At 42.0% G+C, this 27,061-nt stretch overlaps 1 long non-coding RNA gene across 1 annotated transcript in view; it reads left to right on the top strand.

Moving 5' to 3' along the window:
• Positions 1 to 27,061, top strand: part of LOC129046031 (uncharacterized) — a 414,819-nt gene that overhangs the window by 191,074 nt on the left and 196,684 nt on the right. The window lies entirely within an intron of this gene.

The following is a 27,061-nucleotide window of genomic DNA, read 5'->3' as shown; positions in this document are numbered from 1 at the left end:
AATTTTCAGTGCTCACACACACACACACAAACACACAAAAGACTCTTAACAACTCGTAAAGCAGGCAGAACTGTATTTGGATGTGGTCAGACTTAAAACCAGTAGCTCATATTAAGCCAAATGATATGAATTTCACAGGGTCCTAAATGTTATTCCCTTCTTTAAAAGCAAAATTTGCTTTCTAAACCTAGATGGGAACATTCATAGGGTAGCAATCGTGATGTTTCAAAATCAAATTTGAATCATAGATGTTTTGACGCCGCATAGATGCTATTTTGAATGCTCATACTTCTTATTCAATGGAATAGTACAATATGAATATCTAAGTATGGGCGAAAATCTACATGAATACAATAACCTCCTCTATATGATTACATTTTATACAGGAACCATCCCAGTTTCAGTCTCTCCAGTCTCTTATTCTCTCTTTCCTCTCATATTTATGTAAGCTTGTATACACACCATACACAAAGCCTTTGAGAGCATGTAAAGAGAAAAATATAGAGGCACAGTCTATATTTATCTGTAACCATATTTTACATCACATACTGTCTACAAAAAAAAATCACCCTTGTGATATTTTTATCGGAAACAAAATCTATGGTTGAAAAATTATATCTTACTGACTTTATGGTACTTGATTTAACACCTACAGTATAAAGTCCCATTTGGAAAAGATCTTTCTGAAAGAGGGGTTATCTCATCAATCAAGTGCTTCCTGTGCATGTATTGTAAATAATAAATGTATGCCACATGTGTGGCTGGAGGAACAGGGAAAAATCTCTATTAGCACGCTGAGGAAATACAGCTAAAATAACTTCTCCTACCAACCCAGTTCATTCCACTCAGCAAAGATTGGACAAGCCAAATTCATCAATATTGATTTCAGGTTTCATCAGCAGGGACTTTTTGAGCAAGACTCTTTTAGTTACATTTTCCATTTGACATTTCTCATTAGACTCAAAGTGTTCGCTGTGTAGAAGTGTTTTCATGTAATTCAAAACTGAGCTCATCAAGCAACCTTTCCAACAGAAAGAAACAGTAGACCCATTTGCTTCTTGAAGAAGTAAATTTACACACACACACACACACACACACAGTTTTGTGGAGGTTTTTTTTGTTTTTGTTTTTTTTTTAAAGAGAGTAGATACATTGCAGGGGAAGGGGCAGAGGGGGAAAGAGAGAATATTAAGCAGGCTCCAAGCTCAGCATAGAGCCCAGCGCAGGGCTTGATCTCAAGACCTTGATCTCAAATGAGCTGAAATCAAAAGTCAGACACTTAACTGACTGAGCTCCCCAGGCACCCTGTAAATTTCTATGTTTAGACAGTCATCATATATCAACCCAGAGTCTTTGCTTCCTCCTCATTTTTTTTTTGAAGTTAGGATTTTTATTTGTTTTTTTTGTTGTTTTTCAAAATTCACAAAGAAAGGTAATGTCTTCCTGTCAGAGCAATATTGGAGATACCATGAAGCACTGATTCTGAGGAATCCCTCTGCTGGCTGTTTAAGGGAGTATAAAGCTCTCGCTAGGCTTTGGGGTAAACCTCATTCTGTTCTCTTGACTCTAGAAATCAGATCCGTTTGTGACTCTAGGTGACTCTTGTTTTCCTGGAGCTCTCCATGTCCACAAGATGAAGAATAAATCACGAAGTAGCTCTTACATGTTGAGGTGAATGTAAAGTGTTGGGTTGTATGTTACGCTCATTTTACTATTTTTACACTCTCCTTTCTCCTATAGTTCTCCATAGTTGTTGTGTTATACTCAGAATAAGTATTAGAAAAGAAGCAATGGTGAACTGGGAAATCTAACTCCTCAAAGAGAGGGACTATTTTAAAAACTTACTTTAATGCCAAAGACAACTTCTCCATTTTCAGGACCCCCCCCCCCCCCCCCGGTAATAGGCCTACATACGCTGATCCTACCCCTTGGTGATCTAGGGGTAGGCATATGATCCAAACTAGGCCAACCCAACTAGGTTCTTGGTTCTGGAAATCTGAAACACAAACTGGAATGGTCAGGAGGCCAGGACTCCCTGGAGTCATGCGAGGAGTAATTAGCTCATTAGAGAGAACTTCTGCATACTTACTGAGACTCTAGGGATATATTGGTGTCTTTCTCAAGGCTTAACGGTTCAACAGTTTCTTTGGTTTCAATAAATGACCACTCCTTTGCTTAAATTACTCAGATTTGATTTCTGTTGCTTGAAACCAAAACAGATATACTTACCTTTAAGCAACTGGTTATATGTACAAGATAACCAATTTATGATTTATTTTAATGTGTGTATGTTGGGAATGGGAAGAATGGAGTAACTGCGTAAATATTGATGAACTGAAAATGATTGTATGGTAAAAGTTGTAATGCACTTCCTTGGAACTGGATCTATTACAGCTGTCAAGCTCTACGAATCAAAATCAAAATATTTTTCAGGTATAATTTGCTGAAATTTATGACGACTTTCCTGTGAACTGGAGGGAGTTCAGCTCTGTAGTTCCTTAACATTTTTGGATCATTCTGTATCAGTAATCCCCAGCCCTCCAATTGGGGTGGCTCTTGGTGCTATATGTAAGTTAACCCAGACTCAGAATCCTATATAAGCAAGCAGAGGGGTGTGAGAGAAGGATATAAATTAGGGTAGACCTCATGTAGCCATCAATGAAACCTAGTGTTTTTTTGTTAAGGAGTTTATTTTGCATATGCAGTTGTTCATTTCCTTCTCTTCCATTGTACTTATTTATGAGATGTGATTGTATGAAATATTCTTATGGTAAAGTCTGTATCTTATTCAGCTCTGTCCCTAGTGCCAAGTGATTCTTGGCACATAGGGGGTTTATACAATGAATGTTTGTTGAATAAATGAGTGTGTATATGTGTGTGTGTGTATGTGTGTTTATACGTGTGTGTGTGTATATATATATATATATATATATAACAAATCATCTCACCTCAGTTGATATATTACTTGAGGTTCTAAACATTTTATGAAAACAGAATTCTTCTTAGTTGAATCAAATTTTAAGTATACTAACATCAAGTGTTATTTCAGAGAGTTTCATTATGATTCCTTTTATGATGGAAATAATCATCTCCGATGAATACTTTTGGTAGTTTGGGTTGTCATGTCACAGCTTTGCTTACATCAAAGTACAGGGGTAAATACTTCTCATTAAACAACATAACTTACTTGAATGTGATTTAGCTGCTTAGGCTTCAGGTCTGCACTTACCAGGATTTAAAAGCAGGGGTGGGGGAGGAGAAACCCACACAGCAGGGGAGGGGCCTACAGGGGATTTATTGATCAATTAGCAATCCACATCACAAGCCAGATGGTAGGGGCCCCAGAATTTCTTTCATTTTTCATCTTACTATATTTGTAGACATGCAGAGCACGTGTCATCATAAAAACAGTGTTAAAACTTAGAGCAAAATGGAAAGAATTTTAACATTAGATAGTGGGTATTTTGACATGTAAAATCTAACTGCCACACTCCATTATATTTAAGAGATTTGACTGTGTGTTTTACATAAGTTGGATTCCTATTTATTTTATTTTCTTTCAGAATAAAAATGAATGTCCTAATTGTGAAACCTGGATTTCTTTTTGAATCCCTTATAGAAATGAGGGTCATAGTCACATGTATTCTACTTCAAAAAATATGTTTAAAATCATGGCTGGCTCCTTAATAAGAAGAGGTTAATTGAGCCCAGTGGTTTATAAGTACCATTGTGTAGATATTTTGAGAGGCGATTTTAATTATCACAATATCAAGTGAGATTAAAAATGGGAAGTTCTTTTTAGGGAAATGGAAATGTGACCTATTTCCAGAGAAACTTCAGAATGTACAATGTTTTCCTGCCTCTTGTAGGACATGAGCTTTTGGAATCCTTTTACATGGAGATCATTTATTCCCTTTAAACATTCTTTTTTTTTTTTTAATCTTTTTCATTTCATGCCTGAGACCAATTAATGACCTCTGTGAAAAGATGAGGCACCCTGAGTGATGGGGCCACATGGACTGTGACCTAGAGATTGCTTTAATGACACATTGAAACTCAATTTAGAGATGGACCTTGTCACTTTTGAAGGATGGTGGGTAGAAGGTTCTCTCGTGCCTGGGCCGAGTTTGGATAATCTTTCATATTCCTGCACTGAAAATTAAATTAAGATAAAAGAGCAACCTTTGCAAAGATCATTTTTATTGTGTGCAAATTTAGTGATTGTCTTAGTTTCCTGGGGCTGCCGTAACAAAGTGCCCCAAACTGGGTGGCTTACAGCGACAGAAATTTGTTCTCTCCCTGTTGTGGAGGCGGGAAGTCTGAAGTCAAGGTGAGGGCATGGTTTGTTCCTTCTGAGGGCTCTGAGAGAGCGTCTTCTCCCTGCCTCTCTCCTCGCTGCTGCTTGTTGCTGGCAGTCCTTGCTGGGTTTCCATGGGCCACTCCCCACCTCCATGTGGTCATTCTCCCTGTGTCTTTCTACTGTCTTCATAAGGACACTGACTATACTGCCCTAAGGGCTTGCCCTGCTCCAGTGTGATGTCATCTTACCTAAGTACCCTCTTTCCAAAAAAGATCACGGTGTAATGTTCTGGGGCTTGGGACTTCGGCATGTCTTTTGAAATGACAAAATTCAACCCACAGCACTAATTATTTGTAGTAATTTCTTTTTTTTTTTTTTTTAAAGATTTTATTTATTTATTTGTGAGAGAGAATGAGAGAGAGCACCTGAGAGGGGGGAGGGTCAGAGGGAGAAGCAGACTCCCTGCCGAGCAGGGAGCCCGATGCGGGACTCGATCCAGGGGCTCCGGGATCATGACCTGAGCCGAAGGCAGTCAGTCGCTTAACCAACTGAGCCACCCAGGTGCCCCTATTTGTAGTAATTTCTTAAAGAAGTGAGGTATTTATGTTTTTTCTATAATGGGAGTAGAACTGCTTGAGGTCCTGGAGTCCTGGGATGCGGGCTGAGTATCTCTTGTCTGGCCCACTGTGGGGGTTTTCCACAGGAAGAATGGAGGCTCTTAATATACTACACATACCTCCTTTAAGTGAAGTTGGCCTCACATGGGCTTCCTGGAATCCTAGACACGGACACTGCACAGGGCATTAGAGGACATCTAGTCCTGTGCTTTTCAAAGCAGCGAGTCCCTCTTCAAGCTTTGGGGGCCCTTGTTTTTTTTCTTTTTTTTTAAGATTTTATTTATTTATTTGACAGAGAGACACAGCGAGAGAGGGAACACAAGCAGGGGGAGTGGGAGAGGGAGAAGCAGGCTTCCCGCCGAGCAGGGAGCCCGATGCGGGGCTCGATCCCAGGACCCTGGGATCATGACCTGAGCCTAAGGCACGACTGAGCCCCCCAGGTTCCCCAGGGGTAGGGTGGCCTAATGTTAAATAAAAGAAGGCTGAGCTGCTTCCCTGCGTGCAGGGGTGAAGAGGTAGAGCCCTGTATGCATCTATTCCCTCAACTTAAAACTGGCACCTGTGCAGGCCAGATCAGCTGGAAATTGTAATTGAGGTTGCTGGGTCCTGTGTCCTCCTCAACCTACTAAATCAGTTTCATACGCGGAGTGTAAGTATGGTCTGTGCGCACACGTCCCATGTGATTCTTACTGCTCACCAAAGCTTAACCACCTTTTTCCTAAAATCTTCACAGAGCACAGTTACAATCCCCTCTGTGATCCTCTTGGATATGGAGACACTGAGAAACAGATGGAGTGGCTGAAGGTTGAGGACAGACAAGGCGGCTTGCCTCACCTGCCCCCCACGCCCCTCACCTCCAGCCTCTTTGCAGGTTCTATACACGGGGAGCTCTTTATTTTGTGGTGGAGTAGGGTGTAAACTCCACCTCTGAACTCTTCTAGAACATTTCCCACACATGACTTATCAACAAAAGTTATTTATTTCTTGATTTTGAGGGTGAAAAATAAATCTTTTACCCATGTTTTCACCTAATACAACACTGTATTCTCCAGGGTCAGCATTTAGGCATCTTGTAAAAACCGATCTCCAAAAGCTAATGGTTTCACTGGGGAGGTGAGGATTTTGGTTCTCAGCCTTTTCTTTTAACTAATGGCTCAGTAACAGGACTGAAATCATTTGGGACTGAAAGGAATTTCCAATGATGAAGGAGCATCTTAATAGGAAATGAGTGGGATAGTGCTGCAACCCTGAAATCTTGGCACTTTCAGCCTTGTAAACCTGCCTGAGTTCATGAAAGCAGTCTTTGTACCTCCTTTGGCACCATGTGGAACAGAGAGCCCAGATTTCTCTTGAACTGAAGTGACCTCAGTGATGCATCTGATCGTGTGAGGTGACACACACCAGGCCTTGGAACTGCCTGTAAATGGACGTCCCTTTTAGCATTTAGGATTGAACCTTGGGCAGGCAAAGTCAGAGGAACTCCTCCCCTGCCCCCCTTTTTGGTTGGTTGTTCGAGGCATGCAATGCAAATTGGAAGTGAAGGAGAGAGGGGGGCTGTGTCCGCTAAGTATGGGTGTAATGTGAGTTTGTAGCAGAAGGTACAATAAGACAGGAGCATCAGACCTCATGATCTTCAACAGTTGGAATCCTCTTGGAGTCCTACTGGGTTTGTGTGTGTACTGTTTTAGCGCTAGTCAATTACTGAATGTCTCCATGCTGCATTTGTTCTTCTGGAAGTATGGGGGTTGAAAGCTCTTTTGTATTTCTTGCTTTTGAGGAGAGGCCCAGCGGTTTCACAGAATAGGGACCAATTTTAAGATTCAACATTGTGCTAGGTTATGGTAGCTACCCACCTGTCTGTCTCTAAAGAGGGTCTGGGCATGAGCTAGGGGGAAAAGTTTTCTTTTTGTCTTCCTACCTGGTACAAATAAAGCTCACTTTTCCGATCACAGTGCCACCTGGCACCCTCTCAGAGATGAGACCCATTTGTGACAAAGAGAACAGAGCTTCTACATTCATGTCTTGGAATGCTCATGTCAGCCCAGCAACGCAATGGTGCCCTCTCTCTCTCTGTGGGCAGACTTCTCGTGGGAAGCAATGCCAGCTACATGATTTATGGGCCTCCTTGTTCAAAAACCAGGAAACAGTTGTCACTAAAGGAACGAAAATATAAAGCTTTTCCTTTTCTTCCCTGTTTTTTCCTCTCAATGAGTCATGCTACATTTGATTTGGTATTGCACTTCATTTAAGTAAAGAAAAAATAAAATTTTACATTATTTGCGTGAATTTGACCATTTCTATTGTGCCCATCAGTTTTAATTGTAAATTTATGAGCGTTTAACTCCTATATGGAGTCATTGAAATTACACAACACGTATTTGGTAGCTCATGTGCATCTGTCTTTCATCCTTGCCCCGAACAGTGGAATTGCTGCACGATACTAATTCATTTGTTTTTATTTCACTTTTTGATTCACCTGCATCGTACTAGCACATTCTACCACCACTTACTGGAGAGTAAAGAAGAATTGAAAGGAAAAGGAGCTGTGGGCTGTCTCGTACCTTTAACTTTCTGCGTCATCATTTTCAGCATAAGTGGTTTGGTGAAAATAGGGAAGTGACCTGAGTATGGAGATACGGACAGCCTTCTTGGGAGGTCTGATTTCCTGGAATACCATCGCATTCTTTCTATGTGTGAAGCACATTCTGAGTAGAAGAGAAAACATGGCCTCTCTGAGGAGTCAGTGCCCCTGCTTCCTCCAGTGGTGGACTTAACACACTTACATGAAACTCGCTTTGAGCATCACGGAACTCCTGTGCATTACAAGTCCGCCAGAACCCTGTGTTCCTAGGGCCTGCCCGGGCCGTGTGTGAATGGGGCAGCATCCATGATGCGCACACCTACTCGGCCCACATACCTGCTCTGTTGTCCTGTGGGAGCTCACTTACAAAACAAGTTCGGGGATAAAACTACAAAGAATTTCAAGATGGTGACAGTGGAGCTTTAAGCCAAAGGTGGGGCCCTTCGGAGAGCAAGGACTTCTGTGACCGCACAGGTCACACATCCATGAAGCTAGCTGTGAGGGAAAATGAACCTCGGAGAGTGTTTGGTAAGCATGAAACAAAGACCAAAATTTTAGGAGACCTGAAGTGACCACTGTGGGGAACTAAGACCACGACATGTCCTAGCGCAGGTGACATTCAGGTCTCAGCTCAGATGTTTCCTTCTCAGGGAGGTTTTCTACGGCCACTCAATCTAAAGCAACTCTCCTACCATCATTCTTTCCTATGGCCATGGTTCTCCAAACTTCACTGAGAGTGTTTGCTGCGTCCTATTGCTAGAGCATCTGATTGGGAAGTCTTGAGGGAAGCCTGAGAGTTTGCTTTTCTAGTGAGTGTCCAGGTGAGGCTGACACTGCTGAGTCACAGACCACGCTGGGGGGACAACTGCCCTGTTTCATGACTCTGCTGTATTTTTCATCTAGCATATATCTGGAAATTGTCTTTGTATTCATTTACTTGTTTATTGTCTGTTTCCACCACATGAAATTAAGTTCGATAAGAGCAGAAATTTAGTCTGTTATGTTCACTACTATACCCTTAGGGCTTGGAATATGCCTAACCTGTAACTGGTACTCAGTAAATATTTATTGAATTAAGACATGACTACATGACCCAGAAGTTTAGTGGGTGAGAGGTTATTAGATGGTGGTGATTGGGGTAAGGTTGGGCCAAAGAAATAGTTGTCCCTATGCCCAGATAGGAGGTATTACTGGTCACATTTGCTTCTAGGCAAATAAAATGCAAAGTTGCAAATCTAGGGGCAGGGAGCAGTAATCCTGAAACATAATGTTAGGGAACCAACTGGATAATTTAAATGGTGGGGATAGAAGGGACTTAATAGTTTTCTTTCACCCTTGGGTATTTGGCCACAGCTCTGACAGAATGATATGCAAGGGTCCCTCTTGTCCACAGGTGGATTCTAGAGTCTCTGGAGCTCTTTGTGAGATGGATCCCTGCATGGCTTTTGGTTTACCAGAAGCAAGTATTCAAGCTAGACCACATATTATAACCTCCCCAGTGCTACTGCCTGTGTGTTTATGAACTGAGATGAGCAAGGCGGTTTTGCATGATAATTCCTTGAAGAGTGACCGTGGCTTTCCCAGATTTCCTTTCTGGAGCCTGGCATACTTGGACTCTGCAGCCCCAGGAAAAGCTGGAGACTTCCAGGGTTAGTGAGCTCATGACGCCCTGCATAGAACCCTGGAGCCGCTGAGCTGCCCTCATCTCTTATCAGTCGTACAGGAGGCTGGTCAGCTTGACCTGATCCTCTGCTTTTTCTCTACATATTTCTTTAAAAAAATAGATCTTAATGTCATCTTCACATACCCCTTTGAGCTATCTTTCAAATAGCTTTGGTAGAAGCAGGTTCTGAGGAGACAAGTTCTAGTGAAACTCTTAGAACCCAAAGGCAGCAATTATTTTATGCGTCAGGTTTCAGAAGGAGGAAGAACTGAGACTCCACTGTAGACACTTGAGTGTTGCTGGAGCAAGAGTGGGCCCAGCACTTGGCCACAGTCAGAGCAGGTCAAGGTGCTGGGCGATCTGGGGAAGGGCTTTAGCCTCTTGGGAAGAAATTCACAGTTGCGGTTTTCAAACCCTGGTGTGTTAGACTTACTTCTGCTCCCAACCTCTACTGATTCTGAGTCACTGTGTCTAGGGAAGGGTGTCTTACTCAGCTTGACTTTGTAACAGACTACCACAGACTAGGTGCTTTATACAAGAGACATTTGTTTACCTCACAGTTCTGGAGGCTAAAAGACTGAGGTGAAGGTGTCAGGGGGGTTGGCCGTCTGCTCCCTGTATCTTCACTTGGTCTTACCTCTGTGCTTGTCTGTGTCCTAACCTTCTCTTTAAAGGATGCCAGTCGTGTTGGATTAGGTTCCACTTGACCAAATTTAACCTTAATTACCTTTTTCAAGACCCACTCACTAAATACAGTCATCTTCTGAGGCACTGGGGTTAGGACTTCGACATAGGAATTTAGAAAAGACATAGTTCGTCTCATAACAGGTAGAACTCAGGGAAGCTGTGTTTCCAGCCCTGTCTCCAGGTAATTTTGATATAGCCAGGCTTAGAGTCAGTGTTTTGTAGCTGCTAGATCTGCAGCTCTGTCCAGTGGCACAATTCTCATTTTTCTCCTTTGCAAATGAGACCTTCTCTGCCAAGCCAGCTGATTTTCAGTGGGATTGTAACATATACCCTGGAAGGACTCAGTAACTCAATACTTGGCTGCCTGCAAATATAATCTGGGCTCATCTGTGGCTGGACTTTGGGTGTCAACCCAGAGACATTTCACTTCCAATCACCTGTGTTCTCAACAGCAAAGCAGGTTTGGTATTTGCAGGAAAATGTGAATCTGAAGACAGATTATGAGTGGAACTTAGGGTGCTGGAAAACGGATCAGATGTAGACCTAATTGCCTATAATTTATTGTCTGTGGCTGCAGTTTGGTCTGCTCTCCAAAAATCCTCATTAAATCTAAAACTTCAGGATATATCCCTGCCCCTTGAGGAGCAGTGCAACACTAACAAGCATTTGCCTGAAAAGTCAATCTTCAGTATATATTTCTCTCAAATAAGCCCTTCCTTTCTTTCAGCTGTCAAAACTGTCTGTATGAATGCAGATAGCTCATCTATAGTGGGAGCCATTTTCTCTACATGTGTGTTTTTTGGGGTGAGGAGTATGGGGTGAGGTGGGTTTAACTCTAAGAACATACTTTACTTGTCATTTCTGGAGTTTATGAAGTGATAAATTCTCCTAAGTGGAGATAGTATTTTCATTAGAATTTTGTGGGGCAAGAGCATTTTTTGAATTGTGCCTTCTCTGTCTCAGGGTAGTAAAAATGATACATTTTCTTTTTTTAAGATTTTATTTATTTATTTGAGACAGAGAGAATGAGAGACAGAGAGCATGAGAGGGAGGAGGGTCAGAGGGAGAAGCAGACTCCCCACCGAGCAGGGAACCCGATGCGGGACTCGATCCCAGGACTCCAGGACCATGACCTGAGCCGAAGGCAGTCACTTAACCAACTGAACCACCCAGGCGCCCAAAAATGATACATTTTCTTGACTGATCCTGCTATATCGACAGCAGTGGCACCAAGACCACAACCTAAATATCTAATTCACTCTTCGTGTGGGAAATTAAGGGTCAGCCATCCTCAGTTTTGAATTGAGACCAAAAGGAAGCCCAGGCACATGGGCTTTACCATCCTTCTAGAGGGTTTGGGAAAGTGTGGGGGTGTTTTTCATGTTCACAACATCTGGGAGCATTCCTGGAATTTAATGGTGGGAAGCAGAGAAGTGAGACATCCCTACAATATTCAGAACAGTTTCACACAACAAAAACTGATGCACCAAAAATTGCTTTTAACAACCCTTTTGAGAGGCACTGATAGATATCATGGGATGATCTTTAGTACAGCAAAGATGGAATGAAAATTGATGTAGTGCCTTCCTTCAACCCTTCCAGCACCGAATGTGTGCCATATGGAAAGATGGCCTTAGCTTGTTCTACCTACATTGTTTGGGAGGTGAGCCAGAGCAGGATAAGTCAGCAGATCTTGGCCATGCTTCCCAGAAGGGGGTCCTCTCTGAACTGCATTTCCTGCAGAACCTGCAAGCCAAGACCGTGGCCCTGAATTTTAGTGCTGCTGGACTAGGGGAGAGGTGAGGCCACCCATGTGTACACGCATCCCACCCAAAGAGAAATATGGTCCCGTGATGGCAAGTCAGAGGGACAGGAAGTAGGGCGTTGGGTGGAGTGAGGAGCGGAAGTTTCAGAACTTCCCTAGAAGGACTGAAGAGGTGACATGGTTGGAATAAGGTGCTTGGATGGAATATTGAAGAATGATTCTTCCTTCTATTTTGAACTCTATCTTGTATGAATTCATATAATTTCATGACTTCCTCAGCATTGTCCTCTTTGTCTCTGACTCCATTAAAAACAAAAACAAAACCAAAACATTTTCTCTTGTAGTGGACACTCTTCTACCCTTAAAAGAAAATAATAAATTTTTAGTTTAATTCCACACATTGTTACCTTTGACCAAAGAGTTAATGAGAATAATTTTTTTATCCAGATTCATTTTGCTTCTGTTAAACTTACTGTATGTGACCATTTAAAGCAACAATTGTCTTTACAGGCATCCTGTCTTTATTGATCCTAATAGGACACTCCAGATAAATTTTGAAAAGAATCCTTGCCACAGGTGGAGTTGGAATTAAGATAATTTCTGCACTAGTAAAAAGTATATATTATTTTCACTATGTGAGGTTTAAAAACATCTTATTTTTGCAGTAGTGGCCGGCTGACAGTATGAGAACAACATTAATTGCTTCCGATGGAATTAGTTATTTCAGCTTAAAATGTTACAATTAGGAAATGTCAAAAACCTAAATATTATTCCATGAGTTTTAGAGATTTCTATTTTGTATTATAGCTGCCTTTGTTATATTTTTCACTTGTGAAGAAAAAGTTCTCCTGACTTCAAGAGGAATAAATACATTCAACTGTGTAATTTCACAAATGGGAATTTCACAAACACACCCAAGTACCTGGTGTGTTTCAGTTAGTCCTCTATGTGCAGGGGAGCTGCCAGAGTTAGTAAGACATGTTCTTACTCACTACTGTGAGGGGATAGAGACAGGAACCGTCATGGCTGGGATGTGGGCAAGCTGTGATCAGTGCTGCAGTCGACATATGGGGAAGAAATGATGTGCTGTGAGGTAGGTGTGTAGTTATTCAACAGATAGGTGTTGAGCATTTGCTATGCCACGGTCTCTTGAGTGCTGAGACTACATTGGCCAGCAAGACAGACATTGTCCTTGCTCTCTTGGAGCTTATAGGGTATGGAGGGCGTCCGTGTCTAGAAGGGACTAACTGTGAATTAAAATTTCTTGGGATTGTTTGGTAGGATCTCAACATGTAGAGATATCAAGGGAGAGGGATTCCAGACACAACAGAAGCTCAGAGAAGAGACTCTGGAGGGTGTATTTGGAAATGGAAAGTAAATCCCAGACACTGGTTCCAAGACCGTGGAGCATAGGATATGCTCTATGCATAGCATAGAAAGATCCACTGGAAATTGTTTCCATGTTGTAGATGATTTCCCAGTGAGCACATTTTACTTATCATTTCATGAGTCACAAAATGACAAACATCTCTTCATGATGGAGGTATTTCCTGTTTTGTAGGGCAATTTTTTCCCTCCTGTTGTCGCCAGGCCTTGAAAGCTTAGATAATTTTGACCAGAAGGATACCATGATCATATCTGAGATTGAAAAGAATATTTAGGGCAACAGGGCTGTTTACAAGATAGCAACTGTAGCCTGTTCTGCCCCCTCTTGACCTCCAGTAGGCAGGCATGGTAGACATATCATTCACAGGCACATGAGCCATAGGTAATAACTTAGTGGTGTAGCAAGAAAATATGAATGGGGCCAATCAGAGTCTTGCTTTTGTGAACTTAGTCTTTAAGACACAGAAATTTGTGAGTTAGCCATGTAACTGAAGGAGGCCAGGAAGTTGAGTCTGAACCACTAAAATTCAAAGCCCTCTGTGAGGAGAAAAAAAAAAAAAAGAAGCAGGTGATGGAGAAGCTAGAAGAGAGATGTGGGTAGTGCGGGTGAACAGAGGAGGGCAAAGACTGTGTGAGAAGATGCAGTGATTCCAAGAGCAAGTTAGATTCATGGTCATGAGAATGAGAAGCGATAGCTAGGAAATGCAGCAAGGCAGGACATCTGTGTCTCTGTAACTCAGTGGATGTGGGGAAGGGGAGTTAGTGAAGAGGAAAGAGTTTAACAGGACTCTGATACTTCAAGACTGTTACTAGGATGGTGGTGATTCCATCACTTGTGTTAGATCATAGGACTAAGGGAATTTTGTAGGGGCAGAAGGTGCTGAGTTTTGTCTTCAAGTTGGGTGGGGGTACTTATGGAATATCTAGATAGAGAAACACAGAGATGAATGACTTTGTGAATCTGTAACTCAGAAAAGAAATCATTGAAGGTGAAGGGGGAGCCAGCATTTATGATATACCTATTATGTGACAGGCACTGTGCTAAATGCTTCACATATGGGTCTTCCTTTAGTTAACATTCTCTGGGCTGGGCATGTCATTTGCCTGTTTGTTCTCAAATCCATCCCCTGACCTTTTCTTGCTTTGTTCCACATTGAAGGAGGCTGTCCTATGCAACAACATTTCCTAGACTTTTGGAAAATGGCTTCTGTCTAGGTTTGGTCAGTGAGTGTCATCATGGAAGATTGGAGGGCAGGAGAAAGGTATTTTCTCTCCTGTCTGCTTCCAGTTGTCTCCCAGTGTCGGTAGCTGCCCTGTCTCTTCTGTGACATCTTTTCCCACTGGGTAGAAAAAGGGAGAAAACCCCCATATATATGCTATATTTGGCTGAATTTGCTTATAAGAAAAAAAAAACCCTGCCAAGTAGTAATTTTCCTCTACTCTGTTATATAAAATGCAGGCTGTTCAGGGCTGTTACAGTAACTTTGCAGTCTCTGTAGGGACCTAGTAATTTATCTTTCTGCTTGGCCATCTCTGGCACCTGGTGTCTACTGTCAGGGTCTCCTCAGGATCCAAAATGATGGATGAAGCTCAGCCATCATATCTGTGTTCTAGGCAGTGGGAATGAGGAAACAGAGAAGAAAAATTATTCCTTGCATTCCTCACCTTGTATCTCACTGGCTGGAACATAATCACATGACCACATGAAGCTGAAAGGGAGGCTGAGGATTGGTGTGGTAGGTTCAACATAATGTATTTAGCTGAAAACCAGGGCACTGTTACCAAGAAAGAGCAGAGAATGTCCATTAGACAGTACCTGGTTGTTTCAGCCTCAGCTCTGAGGTAAATATTATCCCATTTGACAGATATAAAATGGTTCTAGAGAGCTTAAAAAGGTCCCGCAGGTCATACGTAGTTGTGCAGGTATTCCACCCCAAGTCTGTTTGACTCCAACATCCCTAAACTTTTGCCTAGACTAAGTGTGGGGCTGGAGAGCTAATGGAGCATCCACTGCATAGAGCAAGTGGTTCAAGCATGAGAGACAATGTCATTACCCAGGAAGAACATAGAAATAAAAAGAGCAGAGGGGACGACGAGGAGAGAAATAAAGAAGCCAGAGGCTAGAGAAGGCCTGGAGTCAAAGGGGAAGATGAATAACCATTTGGGGAAAAAAGGATGGAAGAGAAAAGAAGAAAGCCAGGGAACCGACATGCAGAGCAGCCAAGGGAGGAGCAAGCCAAAGCAGCAGTATCCTACCATGGAGAGATACTGGCCTTGGAGTCAGGGAATTTGGGTCTGGGTCTCAGCTCTGTCATTTTCTGATGACATGACCTTGGATAGTTTTTCCATGGCCTGAACTTGATTGCACTCATTTCTTGGTACACAGAAACCGTGCTCAGGTCATTGCTAGAGAAGGTCAGGGCATTTTATTTTTGAATATGGACACAGGCAATATTGGCGGGGTGTTCCACAGGTTAAGCACCCCAAGTGAAAGCACTGCTTGCTAAATTCCTTCTTTTGATAGTTCCCACTACCTTGGATGTGGCCTAGGAATAGTTGTAGTTTATGGTGCATGTCTTAATTCTGGATCACTATTTCTACCTCTGTTTACAAAACAAGTGTGGAATAGCCAAAGCATGGAGAGGTCAAGCCATTTCCTCCTGGAATTCGTAGCAGGGTAGAAGAGCTCTGATCCAGCAGAATGTGCCCTGCCCGAGAATGGGTCCTCGATTCCAGATAGACAGCCCTCCATCTACCTCGCTCCTCTCCTCTTCCTTCGGACGCCTCTGCCCCTGGACTGGACTTGCTGGTTCTTTCTTCTGCCTCGGGAGAAGATGGTGTTATTGCATTGGCCCTCTCTGTGATATTGTGCAGCGCTCTGCACATTTATAGCTTGTATAAGTATTGAATAATAATAAATAACTACAAGGGAGGAAGAATATTATAGGCTGGGGAGAGTGAAAGATACTGAACTCATTACTGGAGGGCCAATCTCGGGCCTCTTGGCTATCTCCTTCAAGGAGATTTGTTTGCCAGCCGTGTTGAGAAATATACTTTCCATATGATGAGCCCAGAGAAGCTGCCAGTTTCCCTACAGAGCTCTTTCAGAGTGGCCCCAGGAGGGCCTGCAGAATTGTTAATGGTATTTCAGAGAGGATAACCCCTTACGCCTCCTTGGCAACTAGATTAGAGGAAAGCCCTGGGGAGAAGGGCTGTAGCAAGATGACGAAATTAGAGGAATGGGATAGATTCTTTTTACTTTGTTTTATTTTCTGATTCCATGTGCAAACAGGGCAGCTTTCCAACCATTTTATGGATGCATCATCGGCCGAGAAAGTCACTTGCTTTTCCACAATGATCTTGGCTCAAGGAGGGCATTTCTTGTTTAATACGTAATCCAGGTTCAGCGTGTCAATCAGATGCTATCTCCTCCATCTTAAGAACTGGTTCTTCTGTTTGGTGTTTATAAACCAGTTAAGAGAGACAACTGAAATCTTAAATTTAAGTATGGTAAAATATTGAGTAAATATTTACAGAGCTGGGAGATTGGAGGAACTATAAAATAAAAAAATAAGCTTTGCGCAAACCAGTTGGACTCACATTTTTTGTAGTTCTGACTGGCTACAGCCAAACCCAGTAAAGGGGGGGTGTTTAATAAATAAAACTAATGCCTCCTTTATAGTGTCATCAATATCTACATGTTGTACTGAAAACGTTTCCATTGTTTGTGAACAAATTGGTTTCATTATCTCAAAACGTCTCATATCGAGACATTCTCATGTCTCATATCATCCCCCACTTTGGGATGGGAATGAGTTTCTTCCCGAATCTGGAATAAACAAGAATGAGCAGCTGCCTTGCCCGTGCATCCCATAGCCTTATTTCTCGATGGACCCTCATGATAGCCTCCCTTTGGGTGAAACAGTGGGCATGAGGAGGGAGTGTGAAGTGGCCTGGACAAGTCAAAACAGGAGATGAATGGGGATGGAAAAGGCTGTTCTGTGAATAACAGCTTGCTGAGCATCTTCTTAGATATCAGGGCTCTGGAAGCCTCCAGAGCTTGGTTTGGCTTTCCAGTGGTAGCTGATAGCACCTGGCACCAGGAGTGTACTCAGTGGGAGATATTTTTCAGAGATCCAGAACTGTTTACAAACAAAGATTTGAAGATCAGATTTTAGGATTCCAGCTTTTTCCTAATGACAGCGAATGATACAGTGTCAAGGTTTTTCTGATGTATCTACCAACTATCCCCACCCCCCAAAATAAATTCTCTTAAGCAGAGTCTTCTCCATCCTTTTCTTATTGTGAAAGACCCATGTCTAGAAGTGGGTTAAGAAGATGTAGAAGGCACCGTCTTTGACCACTTCATAGGAGGATGGGCCAAAGAAACTGAATGTTTTACCCAGAAAAGAAGGCAGTTTTTCTTGGGCCTTAGTTATCTTCAAATTTTTGACGGAATTTTATAGGGATATTTTATTATTAGGAAGGCCCTTGCTGACCTCCTTAATCTAGAATAAGCCTCCCCTGTATACTTGCCCTTGGTTGATTTCCTTCACGACATTTCTTAAAACTTGCAATTGTTTTACTTACTCGTTTGTCTCCTTATTTTAGTGTGTCCCCTCACCCCCACCAAGAGGGCAAGGATTTTATTTGTCTAATTCACCTTTGTCTCCCTAGTCCTGGGTGTATTGCCAGGTATGTGATTGACTTAGTAAAAATGTGTGGAAAGAATGAATACATAGGATAGCCCAGGAGACTAAGTATTCCTGAACGTACACACTGAGGCCTTCATGAGCAGGTGAGCTGGCTGTTTTCTGTCCCCGAGTCAGTGGCTGCTCCTAATTTCACTCCTATCCTTTCAGTTACAGTATAAACTCACACGAGTCACTGGGGGGACCAGGTCAGAAAATAACAGTGCATTGATGCGAATCTTCATTACAGAAAAAAACAAAATCAAACCTTTAGAAGTATATTCTTCATCATAGTTTCCCTTTTATAGCTACAGTAGTTACAACTAGGACTTAGAGTCTATTATTTCCTTAATGGTTTTTTTCGGGCAAGTGAGGGGACATTTTGGGTTGGTTAGGCCACGAGAATTCCTCTAGCTTGTGGTACTTTCCAGGGCTTCATGGAGGCTCCATTTTACTCGGCTTTCAGGAGTTGGTGCTGTGTTTTAATACTTTAGGGACATGATATCAACAGAGGATAAATTTCTCAAAAGACTTCAGTAAATCTTGCCTCAAGTGTCATGATTGGGGTTAAAGAAAAAAGAAATATATAAATTTGGAACTTGCAGTGCCGGGTTCTCAGCCTACCTTGGCAATGCAGTGGAATTTATTGCTCCCTCCGCTTCCCCAGGGTACATTCAACCTCTTGGGATCTATTCTAAGATGAACCCAAACTCCTCTGGCCTTCCCGTGGCTTCCCAATGTCTACTGTCGTTCCCTTCCATGTCTTTCCACCACTGATGAATCCTTAAATGGCAGCCATCCATCACAATGAGCCCCACTTACCATTTCATGTCGTTCGTGCTTCCTCTTACTGTTTAGGGTCTCTGTCTAGCCTCAAAATACCAGATCCCACAGTATTTTTGTCATATTCACTGGATGTTTAGTAGTTAAAAAGGACTGAGGAAAAAGGGGATGCTAAATTTGCAAGACCAGGAAAAAGGAAGATCATCTCAAAATGATGGGAAGCTTTTCCACTGATACCTCGGACCTCTGTTTTGTGGGTCACTGCCCTGTATCAGTTATTTATAGAACTAGGATTTGTCAGGTACTGTGGTTCTCGGGGAGTTTTCCTCATTCAGCTCAGTGGAGTCTAATGTATTTGTGTTATGGAACCTAAATTCAGTGTCTTATTACTTCAACCAGGGAAGGAACAAAGTTAGAAGAATGACCCCACCTACCGAGTATGCCTAACAAAGTGGATTCATGGGATGGGGCAGTGAGGGTGGGGGGTGGGCTTGGAGACCTATCGGGAAGACTTCACAGGTTTGTGAGTTGGCATGTGCTGCTCCACATGCAATGACCGTATCCTCCGGTTTATACAAATTACTAATGACATGACATGTCCACACTTAACAAGATTTCATTCTTACTTTGTTTATGATTTTTTAAGTCAAACAAGAAAAGGTTGGAGACGCTGGCTCTCTAACACTCACTCCTAGCTCATTTGAATTATAAGTTTAACCTTTTGCCATTTAGTCCAGGTTAGGTTACAAATCTAGAAGAATTTCAGCAATTACATACTGATATATGCCTTTTTGTATTTTCTCCTGGAGATCTCTCTTTTTTTTTTTTTTTTAAGATTTTATTTATTTGACAGAGAGAGACACAGTGAGAGAGGGAACACAAGCAGGGGGAGTGGGAGAGAGAGAAGCAGGCTCCTCGCTGAGCAGGGAGCCCGATGCGGGGCTCGATCCCAGGACCCCGGGATCATGACCTGAGCCGAAGGCAGACGCCCAACGACTGAGCCACCCAGGTGCCCCAGGGCACCAGTTAAATTTTATTTTTTATTATTCTTTAAGATTTTATTTATTTGACAGAGAGAGACACAGCGAGAGAGGGAACACAAGCAGGGGGAGTGGGAGAGGGAGAAGCAGGCTTCCCACTGAGCAGGGAGCCTGATGCGGGGCTCGATCCCAGGACCTGGAATCATGACCTGAGCCGAAGGCAGACGCTTAACGACTGAGCCACCCGGGTGCCCCTCTCCTGGAGATCTCTTAGAGTTAGGTTTGAACTACTTAGTATTTGTTTTATATGTCATCTCCCATTTCCATGTCTTTTGTCTTTCTGCTGTGTCCTGAGTGACTTAATCAGTTGTATCTTCTCATTTACGGATTATTTCTTTTAGTTGTGTCTAGTCTATCCCATCTCTTGAGGTTTTAAGAAGATAAATGATAAGATTTCTATTCATGAATTTATTATTACATGCTTTGGTTTTATAATCTCCTGTTTTCATTTTATGGATACACTTTTCCTTTTGAAGGTCTTAGAAATCCATACTTAGAATTCTTTTTGAATTGCTTTATATTCTTGGCTATCATTTTTTCTTGGTGATTGTTTGCTAACAGTCTTTCCCAGTGCTAGAATTTTTTTGTGTACTTTGTAATTTTTGTTTGAAAGTTACCTTAAGTGGTTGTTTTTTTTTTTTTAGTTGTCCCTGTGCATCAGAGGATTTTAATGATGTCTCAGCCTGTGTTGAGTAGTATTGGTGATAATGGCGATACACAGCTCAGAAGCAGAAGCAGGTCTGACTTATTAGATTGGAGCTCTTACCCTGCAGGAATAGCACTGTTCCGGGCCCTTAGCCAGAGCAGGGCATCGCCACTTCCCAGTTTTGAGGGTGTATCTGCTTCCTCCCTTCTCCATAGGCTGCAACCCCATGGAGGACCCCATTTGGACCTTAGATTTCTACCACGCTTGGGCGTGTTTGATCTATGTTCTCCATAAATAGGATTTTCTTGTTTGTAACTTGAGCTCGTTGCCATTTCTTTGACTCATTAAAATGGGATTTTAGTTCTGTCTTCTGTTGTGATATGCTCATGTTCTGGTGTGTGTCTGTGTGTGTTTATACATGTATGTTACAGTGAAATAATAGAAAAAAGGGTCTCATTCAGTTACATAATGATTTTTTCCTCCTTCTATTTTTAGCCATTTATTTATTTTTATTTTTTATTTTTATTTTTTTTAAAGATTTTATTTATTTATTTGACAGAGAGAGATAGCGAGAGCAGGAACACAAGCAGGGAGAGTGGGAGAGGGAGAAGCAGGCTCCCCGCTGAGGAAGGAGCCTGATGCGGGACTCGATCCCAGGACCCTGGGATCATGACCTGAGCCGAAGGCAGATGCTTAACGACTGAGCCACCCAGGCGCCCCTATTTTTAGCCATTTAAAGTAGTAAAGTAATCATTTTCCTGAGTACTTGATGACTAATCTGAACCTCAATAAATAAAGGGTAAAAAACTTTGAGGAGATCATATGACTTATTCAAAGTTGGATATTAAGTAGGTGTAAAAGGCAGGATTTTATATACACCGGGTCTTCTGGCTTCTTAGAATACTAAGTACAGTCATTAATAATCCTTCAAGTTTTATTAGAAGTTTTCCTGTTTGGGGTAACAAATATTTGAATGAGTCACTGCTGGATCCATTATATCTTGGATTGGATTCCTACTTTGTGAGATTGTGGGGATGCTTCCTATAATTCCTGTAATGATGACTATAACAGCAGTAACGTGTTTGAGTGTGGCTAAATGGGTGTGTGACACCGTATGTACTGTTGTTTCCTATTCGCTTGTCACCGGCCTGCTCCTACTCCCTTGCTCATCATGGCAAATCACCAGTAGCATCATGACTCCATTTTAAAACTTGAATTAGGTAAAAGAAATTGATTCCGGGCCATTTGAAGCTTTGCAAGATAACCCGCTCCATCCAGTTCAATGCCCTGAAATGACCAAGAGAGTCAGATATGAAGTACGTATGAGAGAAAGGGAGGTCCTCACTTTGAGGGGACTCAGAGAGCCCTACAGGGGTGCACTGAATTGTGATGTATGATCTTTGTTGCTGGAACCTCCAAACTATCTCCCACCCCAATCTCCTAGTAAGGGAGGCCTCCTTTTCTTTCCTGAATACACACCCCTGAGCTACAGGCTTCAATTTGCACCCCACATTCTACCTGTGTATAAGGTAGTGTTACTGAAAAACAAATGCTGGGGAGATGTGGGGCCTTCCATTAGCAAAGGTCTGAATTCTGGAGTATAATCTGCCTCCTGCCTGTCTGTTTATCATCATGAACTGCCATACATTCTCTGAACTTTACGCTCTCAGTTCGTAACTAAACTCTCTCAAATGTCTGTGTCTTGGCCCATACCCTGTCCTAAGACTTCACTGCCACACTCACGTCTCCACAGCGGTCCAGCAGATACATGTCTACTCATCCTTCTGGTGTGCCCTCAGGCAAGACTTTCTCTGTGAGGTTTCCTCTCATTCTACCAGGCACATGGAGAGGCTCTGCCCCCTTGTGTACCTTGTACACGCCTCTTTCACAGCAATCACCACTTCTACAGTGTCTTTGCCTATCCGTCTGGGCACTCTGAGGGACAGTGTAGCTTCATCTTTATTTCCCCAGAGCCTAAACACATTAAATTCTTGCTGAATGAGTGATTGTAAACCAGAGCATCTGGAGAAATAGTCGATGCATTGCCCTCAAAACCAGAGGCTCACTTTGGAACCCCTGGCTCAACTGCTTACCTTTGTTCAGTCACCAAAACCCCAGTGTCTCTGAATTCGGGCATAACTTAGCATGGGGTTATCCGGGTTGTTGATAAAACAGCAGCTGAAGTTGGGCTTGACTTCACTGAAATCTCCATTCATTCTCTGGAAAGGAATAGCCAGTGTAGCCTAAGTGAAGTCATACTTCTTAAATGCTTACCACGTAGTGAAACATTCAAGTTTGTGAGCCGGCAACATCTAATAATTAACAAAAGTGCCTTTTTCTTTTTTTTCTAAGTTGTAGTCTTTGGGATAAAAAGGCTCCTCCTCCAACTCTTTCCAGCTCCCCTCCTCTCTTTCCCCGCCACTCTTGAAGTCTACATGGTTGAGTTACATTCAAAAACACTGCAACAGCTGTGTGCTGTTTAGTCCGTGAGTTTCTACCAGTCTGTGTCCAAAGAAGATTGTGGGTAACTGAACTCTGAATTTGGAACAAGAGTGGTGTGTCCCCAGAATCTCTGTTTTAATAGTGATCCTCACAGGACGGGGGCCAGGGATGTGCTGTCCAACTGTTCAGTCGTGTGGATGTCTCATAGCCTGGCCCGGAGAGGGATTCTGGAAGCACAGATGTGCTCACAGTCCTCCTGTCAATTTGGCGTTGCTGGAGAGAGTCAGGATAGCCTAGCCTGTGCCTCCCTGTGACATTTGCTGGAGGAGACAGGGGAATGAATGTTGGTTTACTTCCACAGTTGTGGATTTTTAGAGGAGCTCCCAGAATGTGGAAGATAATTGTATCTCCGTTTCTCTCACTTACATCTTCATTTTGCTTTACTTATAATTGAGATACGATACTTACCAGGGAATATTCTGAGTTTTAAAAAATGTGTTAAAATCGGCTCCTTATGTTGTACATATTTTAAAGATGTGCTTCATACATTAAAACAGACAGGTTAAGTTGTGAAGGGGCCCCAGAGATCACTGAGTTTTTCAGCTTTATGATACATAGGGAAAGAGCGCTAGAGGTGTGGTGACTTCTGAAATATCATCTGATTTCATTGTCGTTCTAAAAGAGGGGTGGTGCCTGGGTGACTCAGTCATTTGAGTGGCTGACTCTTGATTTCGGCTCAGGTCATGATCTCAGGGTCCGGGGATCTGGGGATCTGGCCTGTGTTGGGCTCCATGCTCAGTGGGAAGTCTGCTTGAGATTCTGTCTCCCTCTGCCCTCCCCCTCCCCTCACTCTGTCTCTTTCTCTCTCTCAAATAAATAAATGTTTGTTTTTTTTTTTAAATGGGTGTGGATTCAGGTCTCCTTTTTCAGGACCTGGGGCTCTTTTTAGTGTACCAAGTAACTTGACATGCTTGTGGTCATAGAGAGTCTTAGATCACAGTCTCAATAAAACAAGGATCTTGAAAAAGAGGTAATTAAATTAGTTTGTCTACACCATAGACAAATGGAAATCATCTGAACCTAGCTTCTGAGCATTCTAGAGTGTAATGTACTTTTAGCTCCCATTGACTGTCTTTGCAACAACAAATATATCTATAAAATAGCTAGGTGGTCTCAAGGAAAATATTACTAGTGGAAATAAATTTTTAAAATGTTTTTCTTCCACCAAAGAAATAAGGAAAATTGAGATGATGACTGTAAGCCTGTGAATATTCCAGAGAAGAATATGGCTGGAATAGGATTTTGTGGGTGATAATTATGCTTTCTTACTTTGTGATGGAGTTCTCAGTTCTAAAAATGAAATAAAGTCATCAGTCTGAAACCTTTCACCTAGTATTTGTCAAATTCTATCTATTTTTTTTTTTTAATTCAGAAAAGTCGATTCCTGATGGATAGACATCTCTAGACCCCAGAAGGAAGGTGTCACCAGGGTTAATTTTCCTTGTACTTTGCATAGGGCTACACGAGTGGTTTATTTAATATTTGGGTGTTTCCCATGCTTCTGTCTTTCTTAAGTAAAGGGAGGAAGGGGATGTAACTGGACTGGGTGGGTCTTGAGCCGTTGGAATCTTTGTTCAAACAGAATAAGGAAGATTTCACATCTGATACACAATCCCAAGGCAAACACAAAATATTTTATAAATTGGAAGATTTTTGGCTTAATTACTATATCTAAAAGACTGACATATATGCCAATCCCCTCAGAAGCTGTCCGTCTGAAATTCTGTTTGAGTCAGGTGACTTGCTTTATACTCAGCAGACACGAACCAGGGGCATTCGGCTCATCCAGACCTCTCAGCAGAAAAGCTTATGCTCTTTGTAAAAATACAGCTCTTCTTCACATCTCTTAGCAATTCTACATTGATCAGCTGGGATATGGAAGCTGAAAGAATCTCAGGCCATGCCACAGTGCTGTATATCCTGAGAATTCTCTGGAGAAAATTCATACTCTTATTTGCTACAGACACTGGCCAAGATAAAGTGATCCCAGAAACACATGGAACGCATTGACAAGTGTAGACTTGCTCTGCTCTTACATATCTGTGATTATCTTGCATTTAGGAACTGAATCTATGTAACTTGTATTACTAGTGCTGAAATCCATCATAAAAAGGACATCTTTTTCCATTAAAATCAAAGATGCCTATCATTGAACTCAGAGAAAATAATATTTATTATAAAAGTAAATGCCATATCCAGAGCCACAATTGATATCAAATTCCTACCCTACCCCCAAGATCCTTCATAAAAGAATGGAGGGAATAAATTTCATAGGCACTGGGACTACCCTTTCCACAGCAGGTTTTTTTGTTTGTTTTATTTATTTATTAGAGAGGGAGAGAGTGCATGTGCATGTGAGTGGCGGGGAGGGGCAGAGGGAAAGAGTCCTCAAAGAGACTCACCGCTGAGTGTGGCCTCCATCCCAGGACCTTGAGATCATGACCTGAGCTGAAACCAGGAGTTGGACGCTTAATCGACTGAGCCACCCAGGCACCCCTCAAAGCAAGTATTTTTAAAAATTAGGGACAAAAAAACACAGAAGGAGTCAACCTCTAATCTCTCTGAATTTTAGTTGTGTCATCCATGGAGAAGGACTAATAAAATTCCGTCACACTGTTTCTAAGCATTTACTGAGATACTGCATCTAAGGTACCTGGCTTATGGTGGGAACTTAATAAATGCTAATTTCTGTCCCCCTTAGTAACTTGAGTACTTGGATGTTGCTTTTGAATGACATGATGGTTTTTCCCTGGAAGTGTTTTTTCAGGTTCAGCAGCTCTTGTTGGTTCAGTTGGAAGCACCAAGGGAATAACGTTGAGGTGGGTCAGAGATCTGTCCCCAAGAAGCTTAAGGAATGAACATTTTGTGAGCCTCTCAATGAAGTATAAAGTCACGGGTGTTATACCTGGTTCCATTGCCCAAATCTCCCAACACCAGTGCATTGGTTTCCCTTGTGGTGCATTCTTCCTCCTGCCCAATATTTTCTTCTTGCAACAGCTGGAGATAAACTGATTTTTGAGTCTGGGGAAGATCAACAAACCGGTCTTCCCTTAGCATTGGACAGAGATTCGGTTAGGTGCAGGACTCAGATAAAGCAACACGTCCAGGGAGGGCATGAGCGGCAGGGGCTTATCGGCAGAGCACACAGAGATTACGTGGCGGTTCTGTGGCGCTGTGTGGTGGTGGGACTCAGCACAGATGTGCACAGCTGGGCTGGGGAAGCTAGCCCTGCCAGCGCAGGAGGAGCTGCACGCCGGCTGTTTCACTTCTGAATGAGATAGAACGGGCCATAAATCTCTCTCAGTAGAGAAAAATAACATTGTTAATGTTTACTATTTATCAAATAATTCTTTCTCTTTTATAAGGTCTAAATGGGGCCATATGTCTTTAATGTGCTTTTCCCAATTTTAAAAGTACGAGAACAATTTTGCAAAAGATTTTTCAATTCAAGTAGCCGGTTTCAAACAGGTTCCATTTATTCAGCAATATATACTTTTTATTTTTTATTTTTTTTAAAGATTTTATTTATTTATTTGAGAGAGAGAATGAGATAGGAGAGAGAGAACACATGAGAGGGGGGAGGGTCAGAGGGAGAAGCAGAGCCCCTGCTGAGCAGGGAAGCAATATATACTTTTTAAAAGGCTCCACTTTTCTTATGAAATTTTTAAAGCCAAATCATGAAAAGGAATGAGCTGCTGATCCTGTGCATGGCAATATTGCTTTTACAACCATATTTTTTCCTTGCGTGAAGAAAGTCATTTAAGCCACCTCCAACAAATGCGATTGCTAGTGATCGTATGTACGGTGGGACTGACTTTTCTCTGGAGTAGTTAGTCCATTGGGAAAATTATCTGCTGTGACTTACTCTTTGCTGTAGGTTAACACCATGGTCTTTAACAAAAGCATTTAACATCTGGTCATGTGTTATTAAGCAATGTTTACTTTTGTGGGACTGTTCTTAGGGAAAACAAATACTTTTGTAACTGAGTTATAAGTTGAACACATTCGGCCAGAGTTCAAACAGAAGAAAGATACAGTACAGAAGCCTTGTTTTTAGAGTTTCCATCCGTCAAATGCTAAGTTACCTGGAAAAATTGGCTAGAGCTAAAATACTGCTTAATTTCAACCTCTTTAAAACCGAGCTTCCCCCTGTGTCTATACATATATGGAATGGTGCTAAAATGCAAAACAGATAAGACAGTGTTTAATATTTTCTAAAATGTCTTAGTTTTTACAATTCATTTATACTGACAAGTCAAGTTGGAGACCATACTAATATATTAAGATAATACTGAAAGAGAGATTAGAATATAAGGAGATAAAAGCAGCAGAAAATCCCTGTTCCTGTCCTGCTTTCTCATTTGAGGGGAAAGACTGGAAAACTTAACTTGGTTTAAGCC

The sequence above is a fragment of the Mirounga angustirostris genome, unplaced genomic scaffold (genome assembly GCF_029215605.1).
Source record: "Mirounga angustirostris isolate CCGP_5_RB_7025 unplaced genomic scaffold, mMirAng1.0.hap1 SCAF_15, whole genome shotgun sequence".
NCBI classification, from domain to species: Eukaryota; Metazoa; Chordata; class Mammalia; order Carnivora; family Phocidae; genus Mirounga; species Mirounga angustirostris.
This window is presented reverse-complemented; position numbering and strand designations above follow the sequence as displayed.